At 34.9% G+C, this 12,654-nt stretch overlaps 1 protein-coding gene across 2 annotated transcripts in view; it reads right to left on the bottom strand.

Annotated features, from left to right (window-relative positions):
- The window catches only part of Nadsyn (NAD synthetase), a 41,032-nt gene that overhangs the window by 11,649 nt on the left and 16,729 nt on the right, over window positions 1–12,654 (bottom strand). The gene's annotated exons all lie outside the window — the stretch shown is intronic.

Genomic DNA, 12,654 nt, shown 5'->3' with positions numbered 1-12,654 from the left:
ACTACTAAATCTTTCCATACATCACCGACTCCTAATAATTTGAATAACATTGTAGTTTCGTTTTAATTTCTTCGCATTACTACTTGAATTTCTTTCAAACTTCATAAATGCAATTTTAATAAACAAAAAAAATAAATACAATCGTTTATAAGTCCGAAAAACAAGAAAATATGAGTTTTTTCGAGGTGGACACCTTTCATCGCCCGTTACTGTATGTACTTGAAAATTTCCAACGTTTGCTTCCTGATGGAAAAAGCTCTCAACCATCAAGTGTTTTAAAAAATAAGATAAAGACTTCGGGGAAAATTTACAACCAAGATATATTTTGTGGGCCTTGCATTCAAACTGGAGAGTTGGAAATGTGGTGGCAATATATAAGTACTAGTGAAAATCGACCAAAAAACGCACTAGCTGCAATTGCAATTTGCAATCCTTCAATATTTACATACTTCTAAAAATTCTAGCTACACTTCCGGTGACAACAGACACAAGTGAACGGAGCTACGATGACTAAAAACATATTTAAAAAATACGATGTCGGAAAATCGACTAAATGGACCTGCTTTATTAGTAGTCACCGGAGTCTGAGGGGGCCGTGTATTGTTCAAAGGTTGTAAATGCATTATTAAAGGTTTGCCGAACAATGGATAGCACTGTGACTATCCTACCTCTATTTATTAGATATTCATAGGGATATAAATTTTAGTGCAGGAAAAAATATTAGATAAATACGCGAAGATTGGATCTGTGAATTTCGTACTTTTTTAAAGTATTCATTATTTTTATTTTATTTGAATTTTGTTCATACCATATATTTATTACGTATTTACTTTATTTTTATATGTTGTGATTTTATATTAATTAAATATAAATTATCTTGCCTTTTTTCCTGTCAAAACCCCCCCCCCCCCTTGACAAAATCCTGGCTACGCCACTGACCCCGACCATAGGTGCCACTACAGGTTGCCCAAGGCGACACATTGTATGATCAAACTTTTGTAAATAAGTAGCAAATATCATCATTACACATGATTATACACAAAATATTAGTTGAAAACACTGTGCTACTACCCCTGCCACTCAACTCTTCCACTGCAGAAGCCGCTATAGCAGCTCCGTCATATATAGACGTTCCTCTTCCCAATTCATCGAGCAAAACTCAAGAGTTGATGGCAGTGCGCCTCAATATTGCTGCTAACTCATTCAATTCAACCAGGAAGGTCGACAATCCAGACATTACATCGTCATCGTTGACATTTCATCGATGACAGCTCTGCAGCCCTTCTTGGAAAAATGTTGAGATTTTTGATGCGAATTAACAATTTTGAAACACTAAAGATTTTATTCAATCTATTGAATTAAAACGTATACGATCACTTATGTTTAACAATACTATTAAAGAGAGACCGAATGCATATGTAGATATATAGTGCAACATAGATCAGTTGTTAGCGTCTAGTGCTTTTAATGGTGTGTGTGGTTACGGGTTCTATCCCTGGCTTTAATGCTGGCCAGACCTTGGATATGTGACTCCAAGGTTGATCGTTTCCTTTCATAGTTTGCAAATTAATCTGATTTCATTGAAAGCGGTTCCAAATATTTGGAAATCCTGTCGTATTTCTCTCAAAATTGGAGTTTACAGATTACGACTTATGACTAGAAATATTACATAAGTTATTTTAGAACCAAGCCTCAGAATCATACGTCGAGTTATAAATTGCGGATAAAAATACGTACGAAGTAGAAGTAGAAGCAAACTGGAAAACCTACTTTCAATTAAGATAAACGAGCAAATAGCAGTAGGTAGCTAAGCAACGTGTAGTCATCAAGTTGAAAGTTCACTTAAAAGTGCGATGAACCCTCACGTGAAGAAACGAATCAGACAGTATTACGTACGTACATATATAAAATGAAGCAATAAAGATTTGTAAATAAAAATTGAATTCCTTAATAGGTATTTACTTAAAAAAAAATAACGAAAAGTGTAGTAAAAACATGTTCACGACAGTAGTAAACTTTGCACAGTACAAACTGACGTATGATTTACGGGAAAGGCGTGTTCATCGTTATTTATAAATTTCGTGAAATTCACGACAGGAAAATGTACGCGAAAACTCCACGAGGTACATAGGTACGTGTATGATTTTCCGAGTATCCAATTTTCCGAGCGTGTGTCGACAACACAAAACATCCACTCATCGCAGTAAACGTATGACGAATTTTCCGTACGAAAGGAAATAGGAATAGATCGGTAAGCATATTGCACGATAATAACACACGAGTCGTGTCAAACTTATTAAATCGGAAATGAAAATTTTACGTGGACTATAAAAAGCGTATCAATCGGAATTTATATCAGATACGAAAACGTGTGCATCGTAAAAAGTCTCGTTTGCTGAACCAAATTCGCATGACAACGACTATTATATTGATGTATGAGAGAGTACTAAACTGAAAAACAGGGTTTACACAGTTAATAATAACGAATAAATTCAACTAAAGCGGGCGCATCGTGAAGAAAGCACGTCATTCAAAATGGCGACTCGAATAGTGCGAACTTCCATTCGGTGCAGACGCGTTGTTGTAATTAAAATGGCGTCGAAAGTCAATGTTAATTGAATATCAGCAGAATAGCTCGGTGCTTGCGCTAATGTTAACCACCGAGAGGTTCCTGGGTTCTAGCCCTAGGTTGACCTCGATTGAAAGGAATTTATTCCGAGTATTTCTGCAGTGCTGCTGGTTGGACTTGGATATTTGTGACTCCAAGTCGATCGTTTTCTATCAAAGTTTTCAATTTATCTGATTCATTGTTGAAACGGTTTCTCGCCAAATTGGCAAAAACCATCCTACCTACTACATACCTTTTTTTGTGAAATTCTATTGCCTAAGTTCTTTTTCGGCGCCTTTGAAAATTAGGACTTCTCGAAACTGCGCTACTATTCAGTGCAATTTAGTGCATCTTTCCGGGAACCGTCATCGGGTAAAACACTAGTTTCTTAATAACTAGATTCCGGACCCAAAGCGCGCCGTTTATTGTTCAATTGTTTTAAATGCACTCTAGCTTTGGAAATAGAGCCAAACCGCCCCGATTCCTGGAAAAAGCACGCTCTCTATCCGTAGTCTATAATAATTAGAGGTAGGATAGTCACAGTGCTATCCATTGTTCGGCAAACCTTTAACAATGCATTTACAACCTTTGAACAATACACGGCCCCATCAGGCTCCGGTGACTAATAATAATAACCATAAAAGGAGTGTGTAGAAAGCCGATCCGTGCAACGTTTGGCAAAAAAAATAAAGTTGAACGGTTTACGGGTACATATTATATTATATATTAATATTTGGAACTTTGAAAACCCTTACGTTATATATGTTATATAAAACACAAACCATTTAATTCAACGTAAAAATACATACATAACACGGCCATAAATTACACAATATAGGAAATCTATCAATATTCGATAGGCCGAAAACGACCCTATAAAAAAAAGTAGAATTCGTGTAGAGGAATGCTTATGCATATTATATTTTCGGTGAACCCCTCGATGTTTTTCCCGCGGGAAAATGTGGGTCACGTTGAATTCGAACCGTATTTCATATTTGTTGTATAGGTTCGGTGCACGGAAACGAATCCGAATGCATAATTCAGACTAACAGGTCAATGCATACAAAATATCCATGTCATTTTACATATGTACATATATGTATACCCGAACGTGTATCCGAACTTTTTATCGGCGAACATTTCAACGCTCAACGTGTATTAACAGCAGCGTGGACTAGTTGTTGGCATATCATGCTTTCGAGTAGAGTGGTCACGGGTTCGAGTCTCACTGGGGTCCTGCTACTGGCCAGACCTTGGTTTGTGACTCCAGGTCGATCGTTTCCTATCAGAGTTTGCCAATTTATCTGATTTTCATTGAAACGGTTCCAACAAATTGGCAACCTTATCCATTTTCTCGCAAATCTCGAATTTTCAGCAATTTTAAATTTCGCTGAATTGTTTAAAATGCTGCAAATTTACAAATTTGACCATAGATGTCTCTGTGGGTTTTAATTGATATGTATTTACTTGTATCAAATGTACAATGTTTCTGGTCAGGAAGGCGCATTGGGGTTACTTGTTAGACCTTCCTGGTATAGAATAAATATAAATAAATATTATGCTTTGGAGTAGAGTGGTCACGGGTTCGAGTTCCGCTAGAGTCCCGCTGCTGGTCAGACCTTGGTTTGTGACTCCAGGTCGATCGTTTCCTTTCAGAGTTTGACGATTTTTCAGATTTTTATTGAAACGGTTCCTGTAAATTAGCATTTCCCTTCCAATCTCTCTTGCAAATCTCAAGCTATTCAGCGTCTTGAGGTTCGCCAATTTCTATAATAATATTCTGCAAAAACTCCTCCATAGATGTCACTGTGGATGATGTTTCTATGAATTCGCATTGTATAAAAATGCTTGTATCAATTGTATTACTGTATTGTATCTGTATTAGTACACTCGTCGCTTTGTGGCGATCTGTATAGGCAAGTGTACATGTTCGATTGAAAAAAAATTATAAATACTTACACTATAAGAAATTGTGAGTGTTCTTATTAAATAAAGTAAGGAGTGTGTTGTGTGAGACGCCATTTGTCTATGTCAAATTGAAATAGAACTGCTCGGTTATTACATGCTTAAAGACCCATCCCCACTCCTCGAAAAATATGCGCACAAACGGAATCCAGTACACAAGTCAAGCGTGCGCATCTTGCCCGTGGAGTGGGGGTGGGTCTTTTTAAAAAGAACGCTCTTTGTACGTGTAGGAAATAATTATAATTATTAAATAATCGTACTATAATGTAATATAAAGTAATCGATGAAAAATTCGCCAGTGAAAAGTCTGGAATTATGAATATATTGATATCGTTACATTATAGTCGAGATTTAATTAATTGTTAGCGCGGCGTTTGAATAAAAAAAAATACACATTTTTCTTTTTATACAAGTACGTACAATCGCGTTGAGTGTTTGTACTTTTGAACTTGTTTAAAATGTTAAAACAATAAAACTTTTCGGCAATCGCGTGCCTTTTTGCAATTCAAACAAAAGTATTAAAGTCGACGAGATTGTGTAATACAAACCGTACTATACAGCAATGACTTGTTAAATTTATTCGAATAATCGTAAACGCTAGGCGTCGCCCGGCTGAAATATCGCACCGTAAAATCAAACGTACTAATGTGAAATAAATGACATATGTATAAAGTATATCATATTTCTTCCCGATAGTGTATTTTTCGATTCTTTTAAAATTTTCAGTTTTTTTTTTAATTTAATGTATTCTATTTTACCATATTTTAATAACTGTAATGTTTCTTTCAACTTGGTGACAAAACTTTTGTTTTTTTTATACATACATACATACATATCTACTAAGAAGGCCTAAATATTACACATGTCAACATTTAAATTGCAACGGGCTTTTATTGTATTTGATTTTCGGGCATTTGATTTTTAAATGTTTTTTATTATTACTAAATTATGTTCAAAACACATAATATATCTATTTTAATAGCTACTGATCTACTGATCATTTTCCATTTTACAATTTTAATTTAATTTTGTTAGTAATCATAGTATTATATTATTCTAATTTTAATGTACAGCATAATTAGGAAAAATAGCTCAAAAACCTATTTACAATTTTGTATTAAATTAGCGCATTAAAACGCAAGAAATTCTCTTAAGAAAATTTGCCAGTGTTTCTTTTGTATATGTTACAGTGAAAGCATATTTCAAGTGAAAATATATTTTCACCAATTCAAACAGTGAAAATGTATCAAACAATGTATTAACAACGTTTAACTCTATCAATTTAACCCCAACAACCCAATCTCAAATGAATAGGCCCAACCCTTACTTAACCTAACCTATTCTAACCCTTAAATAATACCAACCCTGACAATCTAATCTTAAATGAATAAAACCAATCCTGAAAATGTAACTGGTTATGATTTCACTGAAACGTCAGTGAAATATAATTTCACTGTGACATATATAACAGATGAAAACGAAACCAGTCAACATTCAAATTACAACAAGTCTATGAGTCTTTCTTCAAATATGCAACATTTTTTTAAGTTGACAGAAATGTTGAGTGTTGCACTATTCACACAAATCCAACAATTGTATTTAAATATCAACCATTTAACAATACTTTCTTTGCCAAGTCTACTTAGGGCCGGGCCGCACCGTGCGACTTGCGAGCGACTTGGTTGAGGGCGACCAGACCAATACATGCAGGTAGATGGGACATGCCACACCCATCAACTTGTTTGTCGCACACATTTCCATACATTTTTTCGTGTCATGCAACTAGTCGGCCGACAAAGTTGCACGGTGCGGCCCGGCCCTTAGCAACAACAACAAATTGATGCTCCGTCAATTTGTTGCCTTTCTCATTTATATAAAGCAAATTTAAGACAAAAGCATCAACATTAGTATTTCAACAACTCGAAGGTTTGCTATAAATCTGAAACTCGTACAAATAAGCATAAACATGTTCTCGAAAATGTTTCTATACATTTTAAAGTCACCCCGGGCAACTTGTCACCTCACTTACAACCTGTCCGTAAAAAAGTCTCAATATTTCAGCAGTGGCGTGCACGCACGCTTTAAACGAGTTGTTTGTGTATTCAATCACAATATTATAATTACGTGGCCGAGTGATCATTAAAATGATGGATTGGGTAAGTTCAACGCAACTTTGAATGCACAGTTTTGATTCTATTAAGTCAAACAGACAGAAAGAATGAAAGAGAATAGGGGAACTTGTGTGTGTGTTTTGTCTTTCGAATGTATTTCGAAAGTTTGAACGATGTCATAATTTATTGAGATATCGCGAGCCGCACGTGGAAAGCGAACATCACGTCGATTTAAATATAAAGAATCATAATAAATTTAAAATCATATATATACATATATAGCAGTATTATAAAGATATATTTGCATATATTAGTGTTGACTCATGATATGTTGACGGCCTATTTTAAAACGCAACTTTATCGATACGTATCGATTATATTGCCATTGAGTATTGCAATATAGACAAACAAGCCGTCAAGTAGTGGTTTAATTTTTCATACTTCGGAAAAGCATTTCAAATATGTAGTAGTCAATTTGATACATGTTTGATCCATCGTTTCATTGACTTATTGCGAAAATTCAAAATTGATGTTGCTTTGTATTTTTTTTTTTAATAACTAATGAACTGCGTTTTTTTTCATTTTCTTTCTGTTCCTCATAGAAGTCAATTGAAATTAATAGTTAAGTATCTTCAGGTATGTGTTATATTATTCCTATAATTGAAGAAATGTAGGAGAAACTTGTCAAAATAATAATATAGTGCGAATTGCATCTGCAGTGCGATCTCTGTATGGGCAACCCCAGCGGTGTGAAAATGCGCCTTTCACCGCTGGAGTCCACGTGTGCGTCCCGTGCCGCACTTATGAGAGTGTTCTTCCCATTATTGTAATGTCAACTCGTTTACATTACACAAATGGGTGCTTTACAATTAAATTAATAGAAAAAATCTACAATATAGCGTAATTTAATTAAAATAGCTTAATTTAATAACTATATAATAACTTGATTTAATAAATAATATAATAACTTAATTTCAGATTCGAAATATCATATCCATATATAATATCACTATTTTGTGTGTGTGTGTCTATCTGCGATAACGCTCGCCGTACTATAATAGTCGTTTCGATTCGACATACATATATATGTACGTCACGCTAAAATACGACCAACAAAATGTACGAATATAATAACGAAAGAAAAAAACGAAGGAAAATCAGATAAATTGGCAAACTCTGATAGGAAACGATCGATCTGGAGTCACAAACCAAGGTCTGACCAGCAGCGGGACTCTAGTTAAACTCGAACCAGTGACTATAATATGCTAATCACTAGTCCACAAATTTTTGATAAACTTGCTTTTTCGGAGCATTTTTATTATACACATATACATAAATCGTCAAATTCCGAGATGCTTAGAAACTTGAAAATCGCGAGACATTTATGGACAAATTTGCAGGATTTTTATACAAATCAACGAAATTCAAGATGCTGAAAACTTAAAAATTGCGAGAAATCGGTAAAGATTGCCAATGTGTTGGAATCGTTTCAAGGAAAATCAGATAAATTGACAAACTCTGATAGGAAACGATCGATCTGGAGTCATAAACCAAGGTCTGGCCAGCAGCAGAACTCTAGTGAGACTCGAACCCGTGACTACCAATGGTCCACAAATTTTTGATAAACTTGCTTTTTCGGAGCATTTTTACTATACATATGTATATACATAAATCGTAAAATTTCGAGATGCTTAGAAACTCGAAATTCGCGAGACATTTATGGACAAATTTTCAGTATTTTTATACGAATCACCGAAATTCGAGATGCTGTCAACTTAATAAGAACCCAAACTTCGTCAGACGACAAAATCGATTCTGAACTAAGAGGATAATAAAAATTGGCAATTTGTTGGAATCGTTTCAAGGAAAATCAGATGGATTGGCAAACTCTGATAGGAAACGATCGATCTGGAGTCACAAACCAAGGTCTGACTCCAGTGGGACTCGAACCCGTGACCATAATATGCTAACCACTAGTCCCCCCGGCTGGTAATTTATTAATTCAATTTAAAAATTTTCCCATTACAATGACTAGGTAGTTGAAACTTCACAATCGATTCCAAGAGCCGTCAATTACCCAAATTCAGACGACTGAAACAACAAACAAAAAGATTGAATCTAGAACAAAACCACTACGAGTACAACAAAAGCCTACTCGTGATTGAATACAATAAAGCTTAGAGCTGATTCCAAACTTGCCATCGCGTAAATTAAACCACCAGCAACGAAAGGGTTAAATTCGATGCACCGCAATGCGATCGTAAATCATCGTTCGGAACGTATTTTAACAAATTGCGTACACGGCGAGCTCCACACCCAGAAAGTCACAAGCGGAAAGGCTTGGCGAACGTCACTGAGCCTTAGTGCGGTGTTCGGCAAGGGTCAAAATCGCAGGCCCGAGGCTGAAAGCCGAGCTCGTAATGAAGTCGTGCCGAGAACTGAAACGTCTCTACAAATTACCGGTCGCGAGGCTTTTTTACAATGCCCGCCAGGATCGATAGGGCCGATGCGATAGTGGTAGTGGTAGACTGGTAGAGAGTGGTAGTACATAGATAGTAGACTGGTAGCCTTAGAAGCCTTTGCATATACAAAATATAAAACTGTAGAAACGAAACTGCGATCAAACGGTGGCCAAAGCTCGGATCGCATGGACGTTGCACGTATATTTGCTACGACAGTGAAAACTTGCACGAAACTTTTGGACTTTGCCTAAGTGCTTCCACTGAAGTGACATGGAAACGTGTGCCGAACTTTGGCAGGTCAAATGTTGACTTAGAAAGGAGGCTTCAAGATGGAAGAGATAGTTTCTAACGGTGAGTCCAATGCTGATTTGGATTATAGTCATTTTCTATAATGTACGATGTGTTTCGAATGGTACAATTTGATCGCGAAATTAGACACGCAATTTTATCTCGGATGAAGCTCTCATAATTTATGTAATTGGGTTGAAGGCAAATGATTTGAATGCGTTTTTATTGGGCTTGATTATATGGTTTAAATGTATCAATAATTCATATTGAAATTGGTATAATTTGTAAATCAAACTTCTATTATTACTTCCAAGCATATAAATGTGTGGTTTTATTTGGCCAACAATTTAAATAGTAAGTTGTTTCAATAAAACTTTTACAAAAATTTATTAATAATAGTTTATATGTATATAGATAAAAATAAACCGCCAGTAAAACGATTATTTTAAGTATTTTTTAACTAACAGAAAATAGTTAATGATCATATGAGCCGTTATATTTGAAAGTGGCAAAGCTCCACTTTTCTTCATTTCGCAAAACATTAAATATAATGTTTTAAGTTTAAAAATATTTAAAAATATACTGGTGGTGGAATGTATAATACGTTTATTCTGCTTTTACAAATTTTCTGGACATATTGAATTAAAAGAAGTGATAACAATGAAGTCAAAAAGAAAGTGTAATTGAAAATTGGACTTCCACCACTTTCAAATATGATATTTACGGGTGCTAATTAATTGAACTTTAATTTTGATCATACTCACTTGCATACAAATAATGTGCACTCATAACAAATATTTTACTTTAGTTAAATGTAAATCATTCCAACATTCAACAAATATACACGTGAGAAATATACACGTGAGAAAAAATATTATCGCTGGAATTGATTTATTTAACTTTAAAATAACTAAATCGCACAAAGTCATCAGTATTTTTTTTTACAATGTTTGTAAAATAATTGTTTTATGTATATGTTGTGCTTGTTTTTATTTGTGACAAAAGTATTTTTTTATTTGCCTATATTTTTTTAACTTTGTTTGTATTTTGTTTCTAATAAAATCAGTTTTTATAATTTAAGTTTTTATGAGTTAAGGATTGCCAAGTGAATAGTACTGTTGCGTAGGCGTGGGTTCAGGATCCAAATGAAAGGCCAAAGTCGCTTCACGGCAACGATTCGGGAGGTCTACACGAGATCACCGCTCACTCCAGAATAATCTGATCTACCGTGTGTCCTTAAAAAGGAAAAGTTGCACAGCATAGCTTCCCCGATCCATTAATGTGTCTATTGTCTAGGAACGTAGTCTACCCTGGTGAGTCGCACGCACTCGCCCGGGTCTATGAGAACTCCAGCGAATCCTTTGTTCGTCAACTTACTGTGTTCCGTTAGCCTAATCCGGGGTGTCTATTGTTCACCCACGAATGCACTTAGACAGTGGATGCTCTCGTGTTCCTAATGTTAAAAGCATTCGAAAAAAAGTTTAGGTGTACCAAATGAATAGTATCTAATTTTAAACGTAAAGTAGCCGAATAAAAGTTCAGTGTACTTAGTGAATACTATCTAAAATAAAGTTCAATTATATATTCTCCTATATTTACTGAGCAAATCAAACAAATTTACTCAACAAATTAAATACAGGACTTTTATTTAAGACGTGTTCCATATCAGAGATTATTTTTTATGTCTGTATGTATATTATTATAAAAGTATATTTATTATATAAAAATCTTAACCCGAGCATATTTGAGTGCTTAAATAAGTAAAATATACGTTTTATTTTGTACAAAAGAGATAAATGAACTATAATGCATGTGAGTTGGATTATTTTATAGAAATAATACTGTTGCGTAGGGGTGGGTAGAGGATCCAAGTAAAAGGCCAAAGTCGTTTCACAGCATTTATTGGTGATTAAGGAGATACCCGCACTGGCAGTGCTCCGTCCAGAATGTCTTGATATCGCCGAAGTACCGCCTTATAACGGATAGGCCGCTCAGGGCATCTTCGACGTCCGGTTACTTCCCTAATGTTTAGGCATGTACCCGGATATGTATTCCGATGACACTCAGTCCCACGGTATCGGTCACTTCTGAGAAGGGACCAATAGCGGCCAATTCGGTGGCCATTGTTTAGCCTACTTGCACTTAGTCCAGAGATAATCCTCGAAACCAATTATAACGGTAACACAGTCTCTGGGATGCTACTCGGCCTAATCCGATTGCACTTACTCGGCGTTGTACGTAACAATACCATTTTTCACGAAGAAAAATTTGTCTATATCTCGTTATAACGAAGTCTTACTGCTTAATTTTGCTATTAATTTTTAGAAGTATCAATACATTAAGTGTTCTTTATAGTGTGATTTAGATATGTATTAAGTGTATTGAGAGTAAGCATCGAAATATCGAAGTATTAGCAAAAGGAAGATAGGAACAGAAACACTGCATAAAACGAAACTGAAAATACGAGTCAAAGTCGTCTTTTATGTACGGTTTGTAAATTAATCGAAAGACATTTTCTATCATTACTATGGGTAGTAGTTTTCAGTCGAATAGCAAATTACACGCCGATGAAAGTAATAGTAAAAAAAATTAAACGTGTACATCAAAATCAAATTAGCCAAACGAGCGTAAGCAAATGCAAGTAAAATGAAAAACATTTTAGAATTCGTGATCGGCTAACATTTGCCTCGAAAAATTTTCATAGCAGTATGATACCTACAAAATTTATTGATTTCCTTATGCCACTGTTGTTGTAATATGGACAGGCTTATCAGTCCGATATTTCAGAAGCGAATAATAATTCTTGCGTGCTAAATAAACTTTCTTTTGTGGCTGTAACCAAACAATCAAACTTTTCAATATTGAATTTCCCCGGCCGAACTTCCTTCGGAAAAAGAAAAACACCGAATCGAGTCAAGGGAAAACTCCATTTCCGTGCGTATCTTTGTTTCCTTATCAAACGTATTATACACACCAATTTATTTCCAATAATACGAAAGCTAGCATGTGTTCATGAGACCATAAAAGTATATATGTTATATGCACGTATGTACATAAAATAAAGATATGATTGATCGTGAATAAGCGACTCATTTTTATACACGATTTTATTCACAGGTTATACACGATTATTTTTTAATATTATATTTAAATTATTTATATATTTAAATATAAATATGTAAAGTATACATACGTACATATATACATAGATGAAGTTTTG

Source organism: Arctopsyche grandis, chromosome 11 (genome assembly GCF_051622035.1).
Source record: "Arctopsyche grandis isolate Sample6627 chromosome 11, ASM5162203v2, whole genome shotgun sequence".
Classification (NCBI taxonomy): domain Eukaryota; kingdom Metazoa; phylum Arthropoda; class Insecta; order Trichoptera; family Hydropsychidae; genus Arctopsyche; species Arctopsyche grandis.
The sequence above is the reverse complement of the archived record's forward strand: the minus strand, read 5'-3'. Positions and strand labels throughout refer to the sequence as shown.